The sequence below is a fragment of the Bidens hawaiensis genome, unplaced genomic scaffold (assembly GCF_021521415.1).
Source record: "Bidens hawaiensis isolate Kalapana, Puna unplaced genomic scaffold, B.hawaiensis_p1.1 tig00001088_1, whole genome shotgun sequence".
Lineage (NCBI taxonomy): Eukaryota > Viridiplantae > Streptophyta > Magnoliopsida > Asterales > Asteraceae > Bidens > Bidens hawaiensis.
In genome coordinates, this window is record NW_027491063.1 from 2,590,973 (window position 1) to 2,617,400 (window position 26,428).

Sequence of the window (26,428 nt, forward strand, 5' to 3'; positions counted from 1 at the left end):
AAATGGTATGCCAGTAGGTGTATTCTTTGCGGAATTATTCGGCCTTGCTTGGAGATGATGATTGCTGGTTCAGACGCACACCCGTAGATTGAGCTAAGGGTTGAGTCAACTTGCTTGGAGATGATGATTGCTTCAACTGCGATGCCATTGGTGATTAAAGGGTAGTGAATGATCATGAAAACTGGGATTTGAATATGTAAAGCACCACTTGTCCCACAGTGGGCGTCAAACTGTTTTGGTAAAAAATTACCCGAGGATAATCAAGTAACCAAACTTTAATTGTGAGGTAGGATGCTTGATATTGTAGACGTAATAGTAAGTAAATGTTGCACGCGACACTACGATTTAGCGAGGAAAAACCCTTGATCCTTAGAGGATCTTCAGCAAAAAACCTCGGGATGGGAAAATTATCGCGCTGCCTCAATTATATTAATAAAAAACGATGATTACAAGTGTAAAAGTGCTTGATCCCTGCTATGAGTACAAAAAAATGTATACGAGTGTGTGTAATGTGTCCTATATGATCAAATACAACTTCTATATATAGTTACAAGAACGATAACTAATAATAACTAGCAATAATGAGCATTAATTACCCTGGCGAGGAATCAGGAACCGTTACGGATTGCGTATCTTTGACTTAATCATGTTGTAACAACCTTCAAAGTCTATTATTCTTAAATGTTTGACCAAGTCTTCAGTTGGACATTAATTGCTGATCATTTCATGCAAGACCAAGTAAATGGTGAAAGGATAATGCTAGTTAACAATAATACTTACCGAGGATCTTGCCTTTCTTTGATCCTGATGCGCTGTGAGGATTCTTCTAAAAGTTTTGCATATCAGGATCCTTGAAATTTCTACCCACAACACATACCTAAGCTCCAAAACCATAAATCTATATATGAACAATAATGTAAGGAAACACAAGGTCCATCGCATGGACTAACCAGCAAAGAAATAAACAAATTAATAATAATAATAATAATAATAATAATAATAATAATAATGTTGATATTGATATTAATATTAATATTAATATTAATATTAATTATAATAATAATAATAATAATAATAATAATAATAATAATTTTCCTCAAATAACCCATTAATCATCAAACAATTATTTTCGTGGGTAATGGGTCTCACCAAACCCGTATAACCCTTAAATTATTTATAGCATCTCATTTATTTGTAAACTCTTACATCATCAAAGCCTAATTTAATTTCTCTTTACATATTTTCCTTCAACGATCTATCCCCTACACCACCAGTTCAACTTCCAATTACTATCCACCATCGTCAACATTCCCTCTCATGCATCAACCACTATCGTCAACTACATGAATGTCCCTTTTCATAAGTTAAATATTTGTGTTCATGTTTGTTCTTTTAAATAAATTAATATGTTCATGTGCGTTTGTGTTTGCTTGTTAAAAATCCAAAAAACCTACAAATATCAATTGAAAAAGCCTAAATCTTAAAAACATTCATAAGAATAACAAACTAATATATACGTATTAAATCAAAGCAAAACTATGTTAAAAAATAAAACGAATCATCTATAATATATATAAACGAAAACCCAAAAATCATAGGTGTCGCGATGTGGTCGCTTCCCCCTTTTCACCAGATTTGCTTGATTTTTAAATGGAGGCTTCTCGTGCATTTGACCCAAATTCACGGGTATGGGTCTTATCAAACCCAAATATTTCTTAAACGGGTTATAACATCTCATTAAACTAATCTCACCAAATATTTGATTTAGAAATCTTATAAAGTAGGAATATACCCAAAACTAATATCTGATTTATTTAAAAAAGTTATATATTACTTATAATTAAAAAACCATTGGCATGTATATAGTTCCTTGAATATGATATATAACAACGTTACGCAATTATCATATCCCCCCCCCCCCCTTGGTATACACACTATGTATAGTTAGTTGTATTATGTGGTTCGTGTAAATTTTAGTATACTATTGATTCTAGAATAAGCGTGATCCATTTTGAGGTTAATGAATAGCTCGTGAGAAACCAGAAATTTGTTTATCACTGGATTAAGGAAAAACATAATACTTTTTTAGTTGTATTTTACATATAAATACACTCACATGCTAATATTTATGTATTATATAATTTTATATTAGAATCTCGTGTATCACACGAGTTGAATAAAACAAATAAACGGGTCATAGGTCTTATCAAACCCATATAGCTTTTAAACTGGGTTATAACATCTTATTTATTTATGAAACAATTTATTATCAAACCATAAGTATATTAAAACTTTCATACAATAAAAAATAAAAATTCAAAAAATAAATAAATATTATAAACAAATAAGATAAAACAACCTTCGTAATACAGGGGATAAATATTAGTTTCAAATAAAATAGCAAAATGATAAAATAGAAAAACTTAAATAAGCCCTCCTAACATAAGGACTCAAACTAATAATAATAATAATAATAATAATAATAATAATAATAATAATAATAATAAAAATATATTCAGTCATCAACCCGTACCCCAAAGTGGAAAAGGCATGTCCAAACTATAGAAATATCAAATATGACTAAAAAGAAACCCACCTTCTAGTATTATCCCCTTAGAAAATTCGATGGTGCCTTCCAATTAACACACCCACATTAAATATGCAAGTGTCTGTGTTCGTGCACAATCCACATCACCCCACTGATCATGTCCACGTGTAAGATTCGATCAATCAAGTGATCTTAATATTGAGACTAGTGATCAAATACCAGACTAAAAGTATTTTAGCTAACTACAGGCATGATCACTCTAGTTGGCATGGCATCCGCTGTTAGACGATTGTTCGGTCTGATTTCTGCAACTCCTAGTTCGTCGGGAAAAAACCATATACCTGTTCGTCGGAGAAGATGTTCACGGAGCAATATTAATCAAGAAGAGTTTCCATGCTACAGTGTCTGTGTAGCGCGCATAGCCATTATGGTAAAAATAACTAGTTAATGTTTCGGATTAGTAGGCTGTTTAATGATCCTATAAGCGAACTCACGCAAATTCTTACAATTTGTTTTAGAGTTTGCTGATGTGGCAAATGAACTCGGCAAGTTCGCATGGTGACAAGGGAACTTATAAAATTTTTCACCAAACTCTATAGGGTTCCCTGCCACCCAAGCAAACTTGATAGTTCGCACAAGGAACGTTGCATCTAAAAGCACAATAATTTCCATAAAAATGCTTAGAAATACTTAGTTGAATTCTATACGGACTACCAATGAGTGGTTTAAAAGCTTGTTAATTTTCATATATATACATATATATATAATTTTCAGGTAATGCTGGCAATTCTTATAGGTCTACTAACACTTCTCACGTGGCATTTCACCAAAGTTTACACAAGAGGATCATTAAATTCGTTGGCACATGGCCTTCGATACGAGCTTTTGCAGCGTCCTTTATTACGTATGTGGAAGATCTTGAACTCAACAGTTGATATAACCACATCTCAAGTTAGACTTTCAGAATATGTGATCAGAAAATATGTCAAAGCTGAAAACCAGGCACAACAAGTAGAGGTTTGTAATCTAATCTCGCTAAAAGTTTATCTTTCTTGAGTGTCGAAGAGTTTTTTTATTATTATTATTTGATTTATAACTTATTGTCTGTTAGTCACTATTTTTTCTTTAGTTTGAATATTAGAATATTTTTAATTTTTTATTATCATTTGTTGATTTGTCATATTTGATTTTTAATAATTCAAATATATATATATATGCCACCGCCCAATTTTCTTGTTATTTACGATTATGCCACCGCCAAATTTCAATTTTTATACGGTTCGCACGTTTAGTACCATTTTTTACTTTGTATGATAACTCCCCCATATATATATATATATATATATATATATATAGGGTAAGGATCCTAAGAGAACCCTTTGCAAATTGAGAACTTTGAGAACCATTTTGGACCATTAAAAACACTTTTAATGAAATATTTAAAAAAATCATAAAACAAAAAATAATAAAAATTTAAAAAAGTAAAAAAACTAAAATTCTTATATTTCACTCCGGTTTTATTAAAAATAATAGAAAAAAAAACGTCGCATTATACACATATGTATAATTTTATATAATCTTTACTTACGTAATATACACATATGTACAACATCATTTATCTTAAATTATACACATGTGTACAAAAAAAAACATGTAAATGTACATATATGTATATATTATACATATGTGTATATAATTTAGCTAAACCTAGTTTTTGTTTTTTTTATGAAACCGAGATGATAAATAAGAGTTTTGGTTTTTTTACTTTTTTGATTTTTGTGTTTTTTTTATTTTATGATTTTTTTATTTTTGGGTTTTTTGTGGTCCAAAATTCTTCTTATAGTTCTCAACTTTTAAAAAAGTTCTCTCATGATCCTAATCTTACATATATATATATATATATATATATATATATATATATATATATGGTGAGGATTTTAAAAATACTTTTTGAAATTAAAAACTTTGAGAAATATTTTGGGCAAGAAAAACCTCTGAAAAAGTATTAAAAAAATTATAAAACAAAAAAGCGAACATTTTAGAAAAGTAAAAAAATAAAAAAAAAATTATTTTTTTTATCAAGGTTCATCAAAATATCCTTCCCCTATATATATATACACACACACACACATGGAATACGAAATTCGTTTATCGTACAATCGGTACGCGAGTGTATGGAGCGTCCATCTTCAATAACCATCCTAACCTAAAATCACAATTACGCGAGCCGGCCTCCTTCAACCTCTTCTCCCGTCGATTCCGTCCACCTTCACCATCACCGTTCAACGATTCCGTACACCATCCACCTTCGCGACCACCATCTTCTTCCGACACATGTCAGTTGATTAAATTGCCCAATTGAAATTGAAATTGAAATTTTTGAACTAATTGATCAATTAAACTTTGAAATTGGTCCAATTAATCATCAATTTGAAGTTTCAATTAATCAATTTTGAGTTTTTGAAGAAACCCAGTTGCAGACGTTCCATATTTTGTTCATATGGTCGAATCAATGATCAAATTAACGGTCGATTGATGTTTGTTTGATGATTATGAGATTATATGAAGTGATTTCAGTGTTCAATTTCATGTTTACATGTGTTTAATTTCTTTTTTTTTTGTTAGTTTTAGAAGTTCTGAATAGCCAGAACTTCTTAGAACTTCTAAACTTTTTTGAACACCCAAAACTTCTTAGAACTTCTAAACTTTTTATTAAACAACCTGAACTTCTTTGAACGTATTAGAATGTTTAAAGATGTTCATTTTTTTAACACCCAGTGCTTCGTTGAATGTATTAGAACGTTTAAAGATGTTCTTTTTTGGTCAGAACGTTTAAAGGTATTCAGTTATGTTTCAGAACGTTTAAACATAATATTTTGAACCCTAATCAGAGCTCGATTGAGTGCGTTATTTCTGCAATTCCATAATTGATTGATGAATCTAAATGCTTCTACACATCAATTCGATTGATTAGATCATCATTTTGGTGTTTATTTTGGTCAGAACGTTTAAACTTTGAGTAGAACGTTTAAACATGAACCCTAATCAGAGCTCAATTAAGTGTGTTAATCTGTATTTTCATAATCGATTGATGATTCTAAAGCCTCTTACACATCAATTCGATTGATTAAATCATCAATATTTGATCAATTTGAAGATTTTTAATGTTTAGTGACGTTCTTTTCAATTTTGGGTTTTGACTTTTGAGATTTCATACTGTAAGTTGTGATTAGAGTTTAGAAATTGGATTAGATTGAGCGACAAGTTCCGAATTTGGATCAGAGTTGATTTGTAATCGACGAATTTTGATCGCGAACTACTGTTGGGTTATTTACGAAATTGCCACCGCGCGTTTTTTAATCAAACGCTCTGGAATGTCGCGTACCTAATGTATGATAAGCCATTATTGTACGTTAACTCACCCCTATATATATATATCATTTCATAACTCCAAAATAGTTAAGAACTTCTAGGAACCATGGTTGTAAAAGTAGGTCTACAAGACCGAGTAATCGCTATAAGGCATGGTGCCGATGCGACTTTCTCTAACTTCGCCTAGTTACAGGGAATTGGTCAATGATGGTCAACATTAGCCAAAATCGGATCTAGTCGGTTAACTTGGGCCGATTTTGACCTAAAAAAGTAAAGAGTAATTTTTCATGTCGGTTAAAAGTTAATCAAAAGTTGGTCAAAAATCATGCTAGGCGGCGTTGAGTTGGCTATGATACTTTTGTTTACGTGAGCTATGCTTAGTTTGACATATATATAATGCCTAAAATTTAATATTCTTTATATTTATCATGTCCGAGTACACCCAAATCCCATGTCACAAGCATATATATGTGTAAAATTTATGTAATAACAAATTTACATATATGTAAAAGAAAATTAAATACGTGAAGAAACTAATTTTCATAGTTGTAATCGTAAATATAGATATAAAAAGTGATAAAATTACACTTAAATAAGAGTAACATACAAAAACTTTTATAAAAGAAACCTTAGTTATTAAGAGTTCTTTTAAGTTCTTAAAAATTTTGAAGTTATATAATGATACTCATCTATCTATCATCGTGCTTATGTGTATATATATATATATATGTATATTCATCATGCTTATGTCTATATCATGTTTCAGTTGTATGAAGTTATGAGGGATGTCACATGGGCCCTTTTCTCAAGCCGCAAAGCTCTCAACTCAATGTCGATAAAGTACCGAAACGGGTTCGTTCAGGCATTTCATCGAGACCTAAGAGACAAGAACACATACTACATATACTCTAATTTAGATAACTACACTATGGCTGAACCTTGTAACATGAATAGATCTTCACCTCATGATCAAGAGTGGAATGATCAGATGATACACGGTAATGTATCTGCAATATGGTACCGAGAGCCATTGGATCCCGACACAGGTAGAAAGACAGGGAAGCAAAAAGAGATCCCGCCCGATGAGCTAATTAATATTGCAGGGATATCTCAAATTCCTGATGGAGCAGCTTCTTGGCATGTCGCTGTGAGTAAATTTACAAACTCACCCTTGCTGTCGGCTGCTTTACCCGTCTGGGATGAGGATAGGGGAAGTATAGTGGCGGTGGTGGGAGTAACTACCGCGTTGTATAGTGTCGGTCAATTAATGAAAGAGCTGGTCGATCTTCATGGTGGGCATATTTATTTGACTTCTCAAAAGGGGTGGTTGCTGGCAACTTCTTCTAGTACACCCTTGTTGAGAAACTCATCAAATGGGCCCACACTCACCATGGCAGAAGATTCGCAAGATGAAATCATACAGTCTGCAGCCAAGTGGTTGAACAAAACCTATCATGATAAGCTGCCACTGAATCATGAGGTTCACTCGGCTAACGCCACCCTTGGCCACCAGCGCTATTATATAGATTCATTTTTCTTAAACTTAACAAGACTTCCAATGGTATGCCATTTCATTTTTTGGCAAATTATATTTTAGTAATGCAAACTATATATAATTACCGATTGGCAGATAATAATCCATACCGGTAATGTGACCAATGACACTCCCAACTTTCAATTTCGTTGGCATGGACAATCCTACTCTAAAAAGAAATCAACTTTTTTTGTCCTTAACTTTCAATTTTGTTGTATCTAAACTTAGCAATGTCATAGCATGCATAGACTATATTTACTTATTTAGGGGAGTGTATAGGTATTTTTAAGGGAGCTAGTGCTATTTTTTCTTATCCATTTGCTCTATAATGTGTTTCTAGTATAGTTTACTCACCACCTTATGATAGCGGTAACCACCATTACTGGTACTTCTATTTGATTTTTGTTTTAACTATCTTAGAATAGCTACATTTGTTGTTAACTGTGTTGCTATATATGTAGTACACATCAAAAAGAGGCTTTTGTAGTCCAGGGTCTCACATGTACAACATATCTATCCTATGAGATAAAGAAAATGTTTACCCTCATTTACACTTACCAATTATAGTTATACTATTAGTAGGGTTTTACTGGGTAAGTTTGTTTGTTTAATTGATTAGGATAAATTCAAACTATTGTTGATAAAAGGCATTCAGCGTGTAGAGTTACTTTTCTGTTAGAGTGGAATTGTCCTTTTCCATGAAAGTGAAAGTTAGGAGTGTCACTACATTGCTCATTTGCGAGTATGGATTATTTTCGGTTAATTGTTCATTCCTCAAATTATTAAAATTCAATTTTCCTAAATCATTTTATTCAAGATTTAGATCATTATTACAATGATATTGCCCTTTATAAGGAAAAGATTATGTAGGTGGGAGTTCTATGTATTCCAAGGAAGAACATAGTGGGGAAGGTGGATGCAAGGGAAATTAAAACATTCATCATATTAATATCTGCATCTGTATGCTTACTAGTTGTGGGATGTATTTGTATTTTCATATTAACAAATGGAGTATCAAAAGAAATGAAACTACGCGCAGAACTAATTAGCCATTTAGATGCTCGAAGGAAAGCGGAAGCATCAAGCAATTTCAAAAGTCAGTTTTTAGCCAACATGAGGTTAGTTCTGCTTATGATCTTTTAGTCTGTATGTTCTTTAAAACATCATCCATGAAGATCAAATGATATGAATTCTTATATGAGCAATTGTGTTTGAAACAGTCATGAACTTAGAACACCAATGGCTGCCGTCATAGGATTGCTTGATATTCTTCTGTGTGATGATTCTCTAACAAACGAACAATACGCTACAATCACTCAAATTCGTAGATGCTCTACGGCACTCCTAAGGCTTCTCAACAACATTTTGGATATTAGTAAGGTAAAACTACCAAACAAATTGCATGTTTTTTTGCTAATATAGCTTAAATCATCATCATCATCATCATCATCGTACTCAGTTTATCCCACCAATAGCAATGCTATGGTAGGGTCTGAGGAGGGTAATATAGCTTAAATGTTTTTAGAAATTTTAGTTAATAGTTTAATAAATAACAGGTTGAATCTGGAAAACTGGTTCTAGAAGAAGCCGGGTATGATTTGGGGCGAGAACTTGAAGGACTTGTGGATATGTTTTCCGTGCAATGCAAGAACGGGAATGTAGAAGCCATCATAGATCTGTCCGGTACTAATTTAACCGTATCATAAAATCTAATAATAAAAAAGAATTTGGTAGATGAGTTCATTACATTAATGGTTAATAATATGTTTTGTTGTTTGCTGGATGTCATTAGATGATATGCCAAAAGTAGTTCGTGGAGATTCGGGTAGAGTTGTACAAATATTTGCAAATTTAATCAGTAACTCAATCAAGTTTACAACATGTAAGTGTAATTTTCAGTTTCAAGAATAGTTCTAATTAATTGTCACATAACCTTCAAGGGTTGGCTTAGTCAAATTTGAATCCAGCTTTCATTGGTTTTCTGGTTTTATTAGAAACATAAAAACAACTAATATATGCATTTGACTTACAGCGGGATACATTATTCTGAGAGGATGGTGCGAGAATCTGAACTCTTTCAGTCCTAACGGGAACTTCTATGTTGATCAGAGAGCTTTATGGTCTGCATACCAGAAAAAGATCAAAAGGAATGAGAAAAAAACCTGCAAAAATGACAACACAATGATTTTTTTCTTTGAAGTTGAAGACACTGGCTGTGGTATGCACCTTAAATCATACTGACCCACAAAACCATATATACCTTTTGATCTTGTTTTTCTTTACCACCTTATAGGAATCGATCCAAGCAAATGGGAATCAGTATTTGAAAGCTTTGAACAAGCAGACCCCTCAACAACTAGACTGTAAGTAGCAACTAAATACGCCTTTATTGATATTTCTACATTTTTGAACTATACAAATTAATGAATCGTCTTGATTATTTCAGGCATGGTGGAACAGGTCTTGGGTTATGCATAGTTCGAACCCTGGTGAGAGATGTCACAATGAGATTGAACCTATTTGCTTTTGGTTTTAAAAGTTAACAAATTTCACAAAGATAATTGTATCGACAGGTTAACAAGATGGGTGGAGAAATAAGAGTTGTCAAGAAAAATGGATCAGGGACCCTTATGCAACTATATATTTTACTCAACGCACCAGCAGATACACCTAGAGAAAGCTATAAACTCAAATTTGCAAAACATAACATTAAGGTGAAGTGGTTCTGTTAATCATGTTTTCACCTATTTAACATCATCCATGCTAAACCTACACAATAAAGTCTCTCAACTTAATTCATGTATGTTAAAGTCTCAAAATTGTCTAAAATACATGCACTTGTGAAGAAAATTTAAAATATTAACTTGTTTACTTCAGTTTGGTCATAATTCATTCCGAGTGTATAAAAACATGATACATATTATTGCATAAGATGGCATAAACAATTTTTATGGTATAAGTTGAATGGTATAAATTTTTATGCAAAAACTTGAATGGTATTTCACTAAGATTGGGTGTTCTATTGCTTGTATTTGTGTGAGTAGTTGCAATCATAAAGCGTAGAAACCATGACTATTACATGAGACCATGTACTGAAACGAGGGGTGTAGGTTAGGAAGCATATATTGTATTTGGCTTCTTGGAATGTAGGAACACTAAATAGTAAGTTGCTAGAATTGGTATATGTGCTTAAATACGTAAGCTTCAGATAGCATGCCTTCAGGAGACTAAGTGGAAAGGGCATAGAGGAGATGAGTGTAATGGATATAACTTGTGATACTCGGGGTCTGATGGAGCTATGAATGGAGTGGGGTTTCTAGTGGCTAAGGAACTACAAACTAGTGTAGTGGAGGTGATAAGACATAACGACAGGATTATGATGTTGAGACTAGTATTAGGAGAGGAAGTAGTGGCAGTAGCTTGCGCCTACACTCCTCATATAGGCTTAGGGGATCAGGAAAAGAGAGAATTTTGGGATTGCCTAGACGCAGTGGTAGGGGGCATACCTAGGGGAGAAAAGATTTGTATAGGAGGTGATTTTAATGGACACATTGGTGAGGTTAACGAGGGTTTACAAGCTGTACATGGGGGTTTCGGTTTTGGTGATAGGAATGAGAGCGACATAGAGCTTCTAGAGTTTGCAGTGGCGCACGAACTAGGTATTATAAATTCATATTTTAAGAAAACATGTCCACGTTTGATCACTTTCAGCAGTGGCGGACGCAACACGCAAATCGACTACCTTGTGATGAGGCAAGGAGACCGATGTTGGTCGAGGGACTGCAAAGTCATGCCTGGGGAGAAGGTTGTGGCTCAACATCGACTACTGGTGGCAGATATAGCCTTCAGAAATAAGCTGACGGTTCGAGAAAAGGAGATGTACACGTAGAATTCGATGGGGAAATTTGAAGGACGGAAACCTTCCACTGTTTAAGGATAAACTCATGTTGCATACATTGGCTCTGTTTAAGGATAAACTCATGTTGCAGACATTGGCTCGACTAATGGGGACTAAACTGTGGGAAGCTATGGCGACAAAGATCATCCAAGTAGCAAAGGAGACTCTCGGGGTCACAACATGAAAGACAGGTGGGCATAAGGAGTCTTGGTGGTGGAATGAGGTCATACAAGACAAGATAAGGGAAAAACAGGTAAGCTTTAAGGAGCTTTTGAGGTGCACGAATGAGGAGGAGCGAGTGGAATTGAGAGAGACTTACGAAACGGCCAAGAGAGAGGCAAAGAAGGCGGTGTCGGAAGCAAAGAATAAGGCCTATAAATGGATGTATAAACGTTTAGAAACAAAAGAGGGGGAACATGCTAAATTTAAGATCGCCAAAGCCAAGGAGCGTAGAAGGCAAGATCTAGGGCCTTTGAAGTTTATAAAGGATACAGAGGGTTATATACTGGTTAAGGAACATGACATCAAGCTAAGATAACAAACCCACTTCCACAACCTTTTTAACAATGGAAGAGCCTACCAAGAAGAATATGATAACACAACCTCTCAACGTCAACAACCGAATAACTGCTACTACCGACGGATCACATGGGAAGAGGTGCAGACTGCACTTAGGAGGATGGGAAGGGCTAAGGCGGTTGGCCCAGACAACATACTCATCAAGGTGTGGAAGTGTATGGGAGAAGAGGTAGTCATGTGGGTAACTACTTTGTTCAATATTATCCTCAAATCTGATAAGATGCCACACCAGTGGAGGAGCAGTGTCGTAGTCCCTATCTATAAGAACAAAGGAGACGCCCAATGTTGTGGTAACTACCGAGGAATCAAACTACTAAGCCATACTATGAAGTTATGGGAAAGAGTTATTGAGGTTAGACTTAGACGGGAAACTCAGGTTATGGTGAGCCAATTTGGATTCATGTCGGGGCGTTCCACCACAGAGGCAATACACATTATAAGAAGATTGATGGAAAAGTATAGGGAGAAGAAGCGCGATCTGCATATGGTGTTTATTGACCTAGAAAAGGCGTATGATAGTGTGCCACGCCAAGTGCTTTGGAAGTGCCTATAGGGTAGAGGGGTCCGAGGAAATATATAGACATAATTATGGATATGTATACCATGACTACAACAAGTGTCTGTGCGCTCATGGGGGATACCGATTTCTTCCCCGTGGAGGTAGGCCTTCACCAGGGGTCGGTGTTGATTCCGTTTCTTTTCGCAGTAGTCTTGGATGAGCTATCAAACTCGATTTAGGAGACACTCCTGTGGTGCATGATGTTCACAGACGATATTATGTTAGTTGCTGAGCATAAAAAATATCTAGACGTGAGACTAGCGGAGTGGCGAACAACCTTAGAGACAAAAGGTTTAAGGATTAGTCGATCTAAGACGGAGTACCTCCATTGTGATTTTAGTAGGGTAAATAACAATGAGGACGTTCAGATCACCATTGAAGGGCAAGTGGTTACGCCGGTAATGAAATTCAAGTATCTAGGATCATTTGTTCAGAGCGATGGGGAATTAGACAGTGATTTGGCACATCGAGTTCAGGTAGGATGGTGTAGATGGAGAGCAGCCACAGTTATATTGTGCGACAATAGATTCCCAACTAAACTAAACGGAAAATTTTATAGTGTCGCAGTTAGACCTGCAATGTTATATGGAACAGATTGTTGGGCCATCAAGAACGCACAAGAGCGGAAAATTGAGGTAGCAGAGATGAGAATAGGGGTGAGCATAAAACCGAATTAACCAAACCGAAACCGAATAACCAAAAAAACTGAATTGAAAAAAACCGAACTGAAAAAAATTGAACCGAAGCATTAACCGACGGTTAATTTTTTAGTTTTCGAAAATCCGATTTTTAGGTTTAGGTTAGGTTATCCATTTAAAAAAATCGAACCGAACCGATTAATCGAACCTATGTTTTCTACGTGTTTTTTTAAGATGTTATGTCCAGAAACAAAACACCAAAAGAATCTACCATTGACGTGATTAATATTATGAAGAGGATCAAGATTGGGTCTAAACATTGAAGATGAATAAGACAATGAATGAAGATTCGGGAAACCTTTAGTTTTTTTATTAAGAACGTTTTTGAATTTTAAACTCTACTACTCAAACAACTTTGTATTTATTTGGTTCAATATAACGCGTGCCTATTTTTGTATTTTGAATTCAATACGTATGAGGTACTCTATTTTTTTTGAATTTTTTTTTTGTAATGTCTACTCACAATAAAAAGAACCGAAAAAAACCTAAATCGAAACCGAAAATAACCGAAAACCAAATAAACGAATAATCGAATAACCGAAAACCGATTGGTTTGTATTCTAAAATAACCGATAGCTTAGGTTTAGGTTTGGGTTTTACTCAATAACCAAACCGAACAGAACCGTGCTCACCCCTAGATGAGAATGTTACGCTGGATGCGTGGGCACACAAGGCTAGACCGAATAAGAAACAGTGTTTCGGGAGAGATTAGAGGTAGCTAACATATCCGACAAGATAAGAGAGTGGAGATTGATATGGTTCGGACATGTGAAGAGAAGACAGACGACGAATCTTGTTAGATCTGTAGAAAACATTACTATAGAGAGGAGGAGGGTAGAGGCCGACCTAAATTGACTTGGGATGAGAGGACTAGACATGATTTGCTAGATCTAAACCTCTTAGAGGACATGGTTGAGAATAGGAATTCTTGAAGACTTAGAATTAAGGCTAAGGATTTTTAGGAAGAAAGGAATACCTTAGGGGTTTCTCTTTACCTTATTTTGGTCACACACATTATCTTTTTCTCTTTTCATATATTTCTATATTGTTACTTATACATGTATTAGTATTACTAGTTTTACTACGTGCCCTCTTATTTTCTCTCACACATATGTTTCTTTGAGCTGAGGGTCTCCTTGGAAAAGCTACCTCTCTATCCCATTGGATTGAGGTACGGTGTGCCTACATCCCACCCTCCCCAGACCCCATTATAGTTATGCTATTGGTGGGATTCCACTGGGTATGATTGATTGATTGATCGAATACATGATTTTAAGATGCGTCCACAAATGTTTAGGGCCTTTTAACATATCATCATTGAGCTGAGTCACTTTTCCCTATATTTCTACATATTTAGCATAGAAGATGTGGGTTTTACAGAAAACACAAACTTGCTAAAACTTCTACTGCATAGAACCAGCCATTAACATTACTAACAAAAAGTGTTGGCTCTAAAGAAGGTAATTTTTCATTGTAACTGAAACACAGGTAATGCTAGCACTCAATGGAAAAACAAGTAGATCAATTCTTTCGTGCTGGCTACATAAACACGAAGTGCCCATCTGGGAAGCAAACGAGTGGAATGAGTTGACACACGTACTTCAGGAACTCTTTAAACCTACATACACGCAAAACTTGACATACGAGCCTTTTAGACGTTACCACAGACACATTAAACAAGGAATGGGTAAAAATGACCATTTTCATCATAGTAATTGATATTGGAATGCTTAACATTACCACAGACATATGGAAGGAACAACTCAACTTCCTAGATGCATTCAACATAAATGCAAAGTTTGCTTGGATACTAAACCACGACACTTCTAATACAATCAAGGTTGAGCTTCGAAGACACGAACATTTATTAATGGTAAACGGTCCATTACACAAGACAAAAATGACGCACATCATTGACGCTGTTATTAAAGAAAGCAACCTTGACCAGTCGAAAAAGAATATTTTGTGGACTGAAGCACACGCTACTGTTCAAATAAATTCTACTCCCACAAAGAGTTCAAATGGTTCTGAAATGACAGAAACTAATTCAGTCAGAAGCTCGCATATTGAAGAAACATACCAAGAAAAATGTGTAGTATATGGAGTGGTTAGCAATTGCTTCCCTGAGCTAACTGAAGTCGGTTCAGAGGGGGGCCGAGATAACTCGAACTGTGAGAAACAAATTCATCAAGTAGATCAGAAAATTAAGAGTCGTCAAAAGGATCTTGAAGGGTTACACATCTTGCTGGCAGAAGACCAACCAATACTACAGAGAGTAGCAACTATGATGCTTGAGCAAATGGGTGCTAAGGTTGTGATTGTAGGAGATGGTGTGCAGGCAGTTGAGGCTCTAAACATTCAGAAAGAAGTAGAACCACGATATGACTTGATACTCATGGATTGTCAGGTACACGCGTCGGTTATAACAACATTTGGATAATCAAAATGTAGCTATATTGTTATGATGTTTTCTAAGTTCTAACTTGCGTTAATCTGTTTGTCATGCCAGATGCCAAAGATGGATGGTTATGAAGCAACGAAAGAAATACGAAGAGCAGAGAGGAAATCAGAATCACATATTCCCATCATTGCACTGACAGCGCATGCCATGTCATCAGATGAAGCAAAGTGTTTAGAAGTGGGAATGAATGCATATTTGACAAAGCCAATAGACTGCAAGCTTATGGTTTCTACCATTTTGTCATTAACTAAGTGTAGGACCTAGAAGCAGAAAACAATCAATAAGTGATGACGCGATGCATGATGCTATTTGTTATGTCTGATGTTACATCACAAAAGGGTGGGACTCTGGAATTGTTGTTCATTATATATATGATTTTGCGGTTTTGACTAATATAGTTGGTTTACGTTATAACCTGATTTTAGTATGTAAATATTGGCGTAATGGAGTTAAAAAAAACACCTTCTATGTTGAATGTTAGTTGTCAGGTATGTCTATAATGAATTTCTAGATCAAACTCAAATGTCATGGTGATAGAAATTGGGGCATTTTTTTAAATCAAATTTTGTGTTAGTTACCACAAATGGGTGTGGCTGGCCTATAAACCTTGCATATATGTGATAGAAACAAAAACTGAGTGTTATAGTCTTAAAATGTAAAAGTTTTGTTAAGTTAATCACCAAATATTGTGTCAAAGGTTTCAAGAAAGGATAAATTAAAACTTGGAGATGATGTTAAAATGATGATCAACAAGTCATAATAGTTGTAGACTTGTATATATGATGGGTTTGAGATTGAGGATTCACAGAGAGTTTGTGATCCAAAGAGAGAAATATCATGGTTGGCGATTCACAGAGAGTTTGGTGATTGGCGCGGGTCATTGGAATATTCTCCTGATCCTAGAAATGAGTGGAGATAATGATAGGCGGTTTAGTGGGTCATACTTTGTAGTAAAGTTGTCTCCCTCTACACGACATTCTTTGTATGAATTGTCGTCCATGCAGGTATTATATGTATACATGGCACTTGATACATATTTCCCTCATCTGCATGGGCCCTGTTGTATTTTGTGTAGGTGCGGGTCCCGCCATGTTAAGTTGTTGCGGGTAGAACTAGCGGTGTCAATCGTCTCGGGTTGGCGGGTTAGCGGATTGATGGGTTTCAGGTTAACAGGTTGGCGTGTTGAGATTCTTCAACAACCCAACTTATATATTTATTCGAGTCGTGTCGACCAGTTTAAATTTGTGTCGTGTTCAGTTGGTGTTTCGGGTCAACCCATTTTACGTACATTTACGAATATGAGTAATAACTAGTGGCTTGGTAATGAACTAAAAAATTATTTACTCTTATTCATATAAAACATTTTAATAATTAGTTATATATCTAATCATTGTTATTAAAAGCAATCGCCTACTTTGCCTAGTCACTATTTTTAGACGAGGGGATGAGTTAGCGCTTCTAAACAGGGAAAGCGTAATTCTATGAGCAATTTCTGTTTTATTTAATTCCTTCTTTTATGTCTATTTTTTTTTCATTAACAGAGTTACCTAAAAAAAGTCAAATTTACTTAATTTAATTCATTCCCGCTATATGATTATCGACAATTCTGGATGATGAATGCTTAGGTGATTTTGTTATTATTTAATAACTAGGGGTTGACCGGGCGAGTTGCCCCGGGCTTGGTGGTGCAGTAGCTGAAATTATGTGGCTGTTTTGTGGATGATTAACTATCATTGTTAGCATAACATTAAGTAGCGTTTAGCAAAAAATCTAAGTATTTTTGGAGCTTTACATATTAATAATCATAACTTCCAGGCTTGTAGAAAAAGACATGGTTATATTGCTGCACCAACTATGCTGCTTCTGCTGTTGTCATTGTCAAAAAGTCTTCTCTTTTTTTAAAATTGCAGCGTATTTCTTGTTATGGCAGCCTTTAAACATGTTCTTGCAAACTGTTTGGTTTTTCATAACCTGTATTGAAAGATTTTGTTAGTTTTATTAGGCTGTTTATATTGGTTTCTTTGGTTTGTAAGTCACGACATTAATGGACGTATTCCCCATGAAACTACAAGTCTTATGTTGCCTTTTATTTCATCCATATGATAAGTAGTTTTTAAAATTGTCTAGTTCTAATTTGCTATTAAATGTGGATACTTGTTTAGTTTATTCCTCATGCTAAGTAAGATAAAACATATTATTTATACTGTTTGTAAAAGAATTAACGACTAATAACTAAAATTAATGGTTTTAAACTATCATATGGTTACCTAATTTTCATCTCCCTCTCTAAGGAAATACGAGTAAATGATATTTTTTGTTTTGCGGGCATCATTATTAGTATCTGGTTTAGTAATTATTTTAAGAGGCTCGAGCGATGTCGCTCCCGAGAGATGTGGTAGGTAGACACCAATATTTGTTTAGTGATTGGCCTTGATTTCAGTTGATCGTCATCACATAACAATACTCTTAAACTGGGAACTGTTTTTTTAATTGAACGGCTAGCGCACTTCAAGTAATTGTAATAAAACATGACTTGTTCACCCATTTTCCTTTTCGGCGTCATTTCTCAACGGCACAAACATTGTTTACTTAATTAATCAGTAACAACTTAAAAGCATACAACATCTATCAAACCAATACAACAGGTCCTCACAAAACTTACTTCACACAAAAAAAAAAACTCCAACATATGCAGTTAACACTACCATACAACCATACAACCATACAACCATCACTGACACTTAATCTTCACCAACTGAAACAGATCGATCAAACACACACGAACACCACAAACCATAAAGCACAAACTTTTACTTAAAAAGGACATACCTTAGAGAAGAGCTGATCAATGTGCTGAAAACTATCCACCAAACTGCTATTCATGAAACTCACATACACCGCTACATAAACCGCTATTCACCAAACCCACAATCTGACTAAAAAAAATATATGAAAAATTAACATTAACTTTCAGACGGACCAGACCCCTACAAAAACCACACCAAAACAGAAACATAATATCTTCTATGAATTGGATAAAACTACATTTCACTAATACTTTCCCAAAGGGGTGTGCATGAGACGATTTTTGCTTAAAACCATAATCATAACCGAGATGCAAGTTAATGGATAACCATAATTGAGCCACGTCGGTTAACCGTAAATTTGAGCTACACAAAAATAACTCAAAACAATATAATTAAGCAAATCATGTTTGAATTAAAATTTAAACTAATACATAAAAAAGAATCAATATGAAGATACCCAGGCTATCATAAACAAAGGTCAACTGTTAATCATTCAGTTGTACAACAACTCTTTTGGGTTAACGACCATCAGCACCGAAGTCATCCTATATTTCTTTTTACCACTACTTATTAATTTGGGTTAAGTATTTATAGGAAAACAACTTTGTTTATTGTATCAAATATGTAACAGTTTGTTTTTTCTTGTTCTTAATTCATGAATTGATTTAACGTACCTTGTTTGAGTGTAAGTCCCGAATCTGGATCACTACAATATGATATCAACCAAACGAGTATTGGTGCGAAATACCAACACTCGGTGATTCAAGAATATGAATAAGAACAGTAAAAGGTAACTCGGAATTGCTTCAAAACACACGTATATTATTGAATACGTCGGGTGCTTAAGCACTTACAATGATCGATAATAATGCTAGGAATGAACAATGTTTAACCCAATACATTACATCTATATATATAGGAAAGCAACCAATAGGCCGGCCCAAACACCAAAAGCCCACCGAGAACACATGAGTGTTCTCGGTTTACATATGCACCCATAAAACCCCAAGCCCAATAGCTAGAAGTTAGAACTAAGTACAAACAAGCTCAAACCACAAAACTAGACCCAACAATCTCCCCCTTGGTTTGTAGCTTTACTCTTCTTCCATGTAATCAATATCCGCATCCTTCAATCCTCCATCCCAAAACTTGTTATTGATGATCGATGCCACAATGCTTGTGTATTTTTTGGCGGCAGTTTCAAAAATACCATCAGCAACAATCTGATGCGTGCTGAGTGTCTTGATATCTTTCTCATGAAATTTCAGCAAATCTTTAGGGTCAACGAAGCGATATTGACCTTTCCCCTTTTGTAGTTTGACGACAGCTGTGGCAGTAAAAGAATCGTAGAACCAGAATCTCATGTTATCCAAAGTACCATCGGGAATGGCACCTGGTACTGGAATGTAAGTAGCTTTCTTTGTGGGAGGCCACATCACATTTACCATAGTCTTCCCAGTTCTTGGATCCAAGACTCCTTTGGCTTTCTTCAGGAAGGAGTCGGCAGTAGTCATGTGTGGAAAGCCTCTATCAACCTGACGCTTCAGAAAATTGAAGAAATCTGTTCCTCTTTTGTCATTTGTTGGATTGGTAAATGGAGCATTAATCAAGTCACTCAAATCAACCTTAGTCCAAGAACCAAAGTCCTTCATCCTTTTATAGTACTCCATTGTCGCTGAATTTCTCTTAACCCACCACATGTTCTTATCTACATCAAAACCCCAGGATAAAACTCCAGATCGATCATCATATTTATGAGAAAAACCCTTTTGAAGCGTAACAACATATCTCTCTGGATGATCCGAAGACACAACATTCTGATCGGAGTTCTTCATTACCAGCAGTTTCTTCTTTCCCTTTTCAAGCAGTTTCTTCTTGATTCTGTCAGATTTTTCTTTTGTGACCGATGGTGCATTCAAATACTGGTTTAGAGACTCTGATTCTTCTTGTCGACTGACGCCAGTGTTATCATCTGGATGAATATCAGAATCCTTGTTTGGATCAGCAGTTGGAGTTTGATATGTCACATCTTCATTACATTTGAACTCATCTCCAAATTTCTGAACCAGCTTTTGTTGAAGATCGAGATACATAGCTGTCAAACCTCCCATGCCAGACTGCAACTCTTTAATTTTGCAGTCTTTATCCGAGTTGCTAGCCTCAAGTTCCTGGATACGAACGTCTTTAATCACTGAATCCTGTTCGAGTTCAAAGACTCGACGTTGTAGCGCCTGGACATCCAAAGGAGCATTCTCGAGAACCACTCCTTTTCCCTTGTTCTGAAGATAGTTTTCCTGCATAGCAAGAATTTGAGCGACCTTTTCAGAAACACTGGAACTTGACTGACCTTGGTCAAATTGGCCGGCTGAACCAGAGGGAATATCTTCAGTATCAGTGTGTGGAATCTCTGCTTCAAAATCAAAATCATCACCGAAATCACTGGACAACAGCTCCATAAATGTTGGCTCAGTAGTAGATGCGACTGGTTCAGTTTGTGATTCTAGGGCATGTGATTCTGGTTGATCGGTGATTTGTTGAGGGCTGGTGGTTGATTCTGGTGCTGGTGCGATTGTTGGTGTTGGTGTAGCTTTGGTTGTTTCGACTTCACTGGCCAACTCGCTTGATCTCAAATCATCCCTTTTTCGTTTACGATGAATGAGATCAGCAGTTGGCTCTTCAACATAATCTTCCTCAGCATCTTCAGTAACTGTCAAAGGAGGCTTCCGAGCAGTTGACTGAAATAGGACTTTAACAGCTTCGAGGGCTCTTAATCTTTCATCATTTGTAAGAGTACTTGGCTGACGGAGCTCTTCTTCATCATCTTCATCATCAGAGATCTCAAATGTAATAGCACGTGGTTGAGCGGGTACCACGTGTTCGTCAGCAACCTGGGCTACGACAGGCTCAGCTTCGGTCTCAGCAAAATGACCGAATTTTTCCAGGGGCTCAATCCCATGTAAACCACTTTGGCTCCTTTTCTTGACTGCTTCATTAACCCAAAGGAATTGGTTCCCATAGTTTTCATATCCAAAGTCTCAACAGTTTTAACCAAGTCGGTGTAATGAGAGTCAAAAATCATCTGCAAAAACCTTGGGTACATAAAAAACATCTCCTTCTTCTTTGCCCTGAGATTGCTCATCATTTCATTGAAGACGAACTTGGAATAGTTGTAATTCCAACCCATGATTAGAGCAGCAACGACAGAAATTTGGGTGTGGCTGATCTCATCGGAACCCCCTTTTCTTCCCGAGATTTTCTTGATTTCCGGTGGATAAGTGCCTTGATATCCCATTCTTGTAATTACATCAGTAACTTCGGCTGTAGAGTACTCTGTTGGGTAGTCGGGTTGATCCCCAAACAGAAGTACCTCTCTGATAATGGCTTCAGTAACAGTAATAGGCTTCATCTGTATTTTGGAATCGATTGAAATAACTCCATCTGCCCCTTGAGAATTGATCTTTGCATTCTTCCAGAAATCAGTAACCATCTTCTTGCAAATGACAGGATTTTCACGAAGAGCATGAGAAATCCTGCAAGTATTCAGTCCAACAATCATAGACTTGAACTCCTTGTGAGCCAGTGGCAGATCATACAGGTGACCAGCTATATTATGAGTATCTACAAACTTTAACGGATTTTGATCAGCCATATCTGCACCAAACTTAACAAGTTAGATAATAGTAATGGACATTTGAACCATAAATTAAGATACACTTGGATTATTAAACAAAGGTGGGCTTAAATGAACTTATGCGACGGTCCAGGCTACACTGGAGTGGCCCAATATTATACAACAATAAGGATCTGGGCCCAAACAGTGAGAATTGGGCCCGGCAAGGGGAATCTCAGTCAAGTAAGAGAGTTCTCGGTCAACGAAAGTCAACGAAAATTAACCGAGAACAAGGTTCTCGGTCAGCATAATCAACCGAGAACAGAGGTTCTCGGTCAGCATATTTAACCGAGAACACAGGAATTCTCTGTCAAAGAATGACCGAGAACAAAAATTGACAATATATGGGAGTTCTCGGTCAACGAAAGTCAAACCGAGAACTTCTTGCCAGCTGGGGCAGAGAACCCCTTGGATTCCACCTTGGAATATGTGACATCATCTTCAACCTACCGAGATCCCCAAAAACCTTCATTAATCCTGCAAATAATCCACAGGTAATCATCCGAAAACCCATAATTAACACTAAGAAATCCACCGAAATTCCTAAATAGGCAAGAATCCACCATTGATTCATCAAATCAAGTTATAGTAGCCTTAGACAACACACAGTCAGTACATGAATCCCAAGTATCATCCTCGTTTAGTACCTTCTAGTTAAAGATAAACACTTTTAAACTGAGATTAATTGAAAGGGATCAAGTCACGACACAGATGTTTGAGAGAAAAGATCTCGGCTAGGATAGATGAAGGGTTGAAATTATGAGAAGGAACCCTTGAAATAATTTTTTTTATACTAGGGCCAAGTGGGCCGAAAGTTCCTTAACGGGCTCAAATGAGCCAAAAACCAAAGACCAGCCCAACCAAGTTAATAACCCATTATAAAGATATCCAACTCTTTCAAGATCCAAGTTTAACAAGAAACACTATTTACAAAAATGTTTCGATGAGAGTAATTTCGAGGAAAGGTAATATTAGCCAAGACAAAATAAAATAAAATAAGATAAAAAAACGAATAAAACAGAAATAAACTTTCACACACAAGTAAAACAACTCCCTTTATTTTTAACATTGGGATCAAATTTCAGTTCTTCGCAAAGCGGCCACCATTTCATGAAGAGATACGAACATGGAATCATATCGTTTAAGAGGCTGTCACAAGGATTCATGTTTAGCCTTATTATGACTTTAAGAGACAGATTGATAGCGTGTATCCCATACTTAGCATGATCTTTCATCGCATCCGTGATATGATTAAGGTTCAGTTAGGCATAAAGCTTAGATGGACATCACTCATGGACCTGTGATGCCTCCTATCTATTCTCAAAGCGTATTTGGCTTTCCCAGATCACCCCAATTTGACTCCAACCCCCTAGTGCTTGATCAAAATAATTTTATACAAAGCATGGCTTAGTTTTAAGGTTGAACGTTGGACTTAGTGCCAGTAAACTGACAAGCCGTTCATTCGAGACATGACAGGACTTACTTGTGTGCCCCCATCTCTGTAGTTCTAGTTTGACCCTTTAAGCCTTGATAAAGAGATAGCTTTAATAAACATAAATAACTTCAATCATTTTTTTTGCTGCTTATAATAATACTAATAATAACAATAGCTTGACTATACAATATTTTGGTGATCAAGACACTAACGAGCTCGTGTATGACTGGGTAATTGTTTTTCTGCCTATCATTCGGAGAGATGTATCTTGAGACATGCACCTGTCTTCAAAATGACTCTCCACATTAAGTTTAGCAAGTTTAGTTTATATCACATTAACTTTAACGCATCGTGAAAAGTACCATATGTTGGAATTGATCTGCCCAAGACACATATTAGAGTTGATGTGGCTAGTACGTATTGATCCAAGTAGGGTCATATCCAATAACAAGCTAGACAAACACCGAGAATATTTGTTTATGTATGATATGATCATAAGTAAATGAATATTGACACTTGAGTTATTTGGAAAAGGGTTTCTAAATAAAAATGTACTTGTGTAATAAACAAATCATATGGATGATTTATGTTTTATTAGAGAACATTACATGTTGTTAATTAAGTTGGTTAAATAACAATATGTGAATAATGGTTACTAAGCATGTCACCCAACATGTAATAAGTTTTGTTATATCTTATAAATATATATATGGATATATATTTATGTTATAAAACAAAATTAATAATATTAATAATGGAAAGGAATCTCTTACACTTGATATTATTTTATTATTAAAGTTGAGGTAGTGGAGACATGCAATGGATATCATTGGTGGAGAGAAAGATGCTTTTGAATAAAACCAAGTCTTTCTCTTTCCTTCTTTCATAACACATAATTAATTATACACAAGTAACAAAGGTTTCTCTCTTATATTTTCCTCTTGGATTTTCAGCCAAGGAAGAAAGGCAAGGAAGAAAGGGTTATCAAGTGTTCAAATCCTAGCTAGAAGTGGTGTCTTGTTGGAGCTTGGGGTATACTAGCTTGAGGAGCTTCCATATTCAAGTTCTTGCCTTTCAATCATCATCCTTTTCACACTTCTTTGGTTACTTGAAAGGTAGTTTAACATGCATGAACTTATAGTGACATGCATGTGTTTGATAGTGTGTAATTCGTATTTGGATCCGGGTTTGGGTTTTGCATGTATTGAATTGGTTCTATACACTAAAACTAACAAGATTTAAAACTTATATCCGCTGCGTTTTTGGTAAAATAAGGATTTTATCACTTTGATAATCTTGTTAAAACCCAACAATGGCATCAAGAGCCGCTTATACGAATGCATGCTTCATTAGACCCAAAATTTTTCGGTTTTATGGTGGGTTTCACCATTTGGCCGAAAATTTTAAGGGTTTTGGTTACCCCATGGTTTTTCAAGGTTATACTTTACATGCATGTGGTAATCTTGAAAAACCAAGTCATTTGGATGATTGTTTAGTTTGTTTGGACAAAACCTAAAACTTTCGGTTTGCTTAAGCTTGGCCGAAAGTTTTGAGGCAAAAAGGGGGAACCATTTTGGTCTTGTATTATTGCATATTTGGATGTGTAATAGATGTTCATAACCTAGCCATGGCCTTGTGTTTGGTTGAATGATTGTGTTGGTTGTTTGTTCATTCGATTTGGTTGTAATATTTATTTGGGTTTATAATCTATTTATTCCTTCATATGGCTTGTAATAATAAGTAGATTAGATGTATTTCTTTTACTAGAAAAATGTATTAGGATATATTTTGTAAAAGAAGATGCATGGATGGAAGCCCAAATAAAATGATGAAGACCACAACACCGGGAGTAAACACTTGGAGCATATGGATGCGGAATCAAGTGGGAGTTCACCGACACAAGTGCATGTTCTTTTGGGTCCTTAGGAGAGACTTTTTGACACACTTGTCTTCGGTCAACAAGTGTGGTCAACATTAGGAGGCTATGGTTATGAACTTGTGGTTGTGTATATATTATGCTTGCATGGTTGTTTTACTTATTATTTGCACTATGGTTTGCTTAACAACTTAAAATCAACTAGCATAAAATTGGTTCCTTAGAAATCGTTAGGTAATAAAAATTGGTTTTATTAATAGCTAATGATTTCATAATAAAATGGGTTTTATTAAAAGGAATTTTGAAAATAGGTTTTTCAACGAAGTACCATACATTTGAATGCATGCAAATGAAAGGTACAATAAATAGTTTTCCAATCTAGAATTTAGAAAACTAAAATCCCTTTTAAAAACAAGTTAAACACCATCCTTTTATACGACACGTAGTCACTTGTAGACTTGATAGTGGGTTAGGATCCCCTAAGCACTTTTAAGAAAACTTGTGATCTTAAGGTGATTTTACAAGTACTTTTGGCATTAGGATCACCTAACCACTTGTATGAGTAAACTCACACGTGTGTATAAGTAGGACGACTTGATTTGAAACCATGACTATAGGATCACCTTAACATGGCGTTCAAAGGTGTTGATGGGATTTAATATACCAACTAAACATATGATGTTTAACCGATCCCATAAAACTAGAAGTTGCAAAGGGTTGCAATTGTCAAACGTTGACTACCTTGTTAATTCGAATAGTAGGATAAAGGTCACCTAACTACTATTTGAATGAAACGTTGGGTTCTAGATTTTAATCAATAATTGTCTTGGAGATATTAAAGGGTATTAAAGATTAAAATTTTATTAATATCGAAAATACTAATTTGAACTTTGTTAAAATTCTTTTAGATGGCCGCAAACAACGCACCGAACGCAATTATCCCACACGTGCATAATCTATCACTAAGATCCATTCTGGATAAGGATCGTCT

General features: G+C 35.5%; 1 pseudogene across 1 annotated transcript; it reads left to right on the forward strand.

The window, feature by feature from the left end:
- Positions 1 to 2,517: 2,517 nt before the first annotated feature.
- Positions 2,518 to 16,099, forward strand: LOC143559173 (histidine kinase 1-like; annotated as a pseudogene). The gene is made up of 13 exons (XR_013139893.1): positions 2,518 to 2,978; positions 3,323 to 3,565; positions 6,687 to 7,481; positions 8,325 to 8,572; positions 8,675 to 8,834; positions 9,011 to 9,137; positions 9,247 to 9,336; positions 9,487 to 9,672; positions 9,748 to 9,817; positions 9,901 to 9,943; positions 10,028 to 10,168; positions 14,677 to 15,595; positions 15,698 to 16,099. The product of XR_013139893.1 is annotated as a histidine kinase 1-like (transcript).
- The last annotated feature ends 10,329 nt before the right edge of the window (positions 16,100 to 26,428 follow it).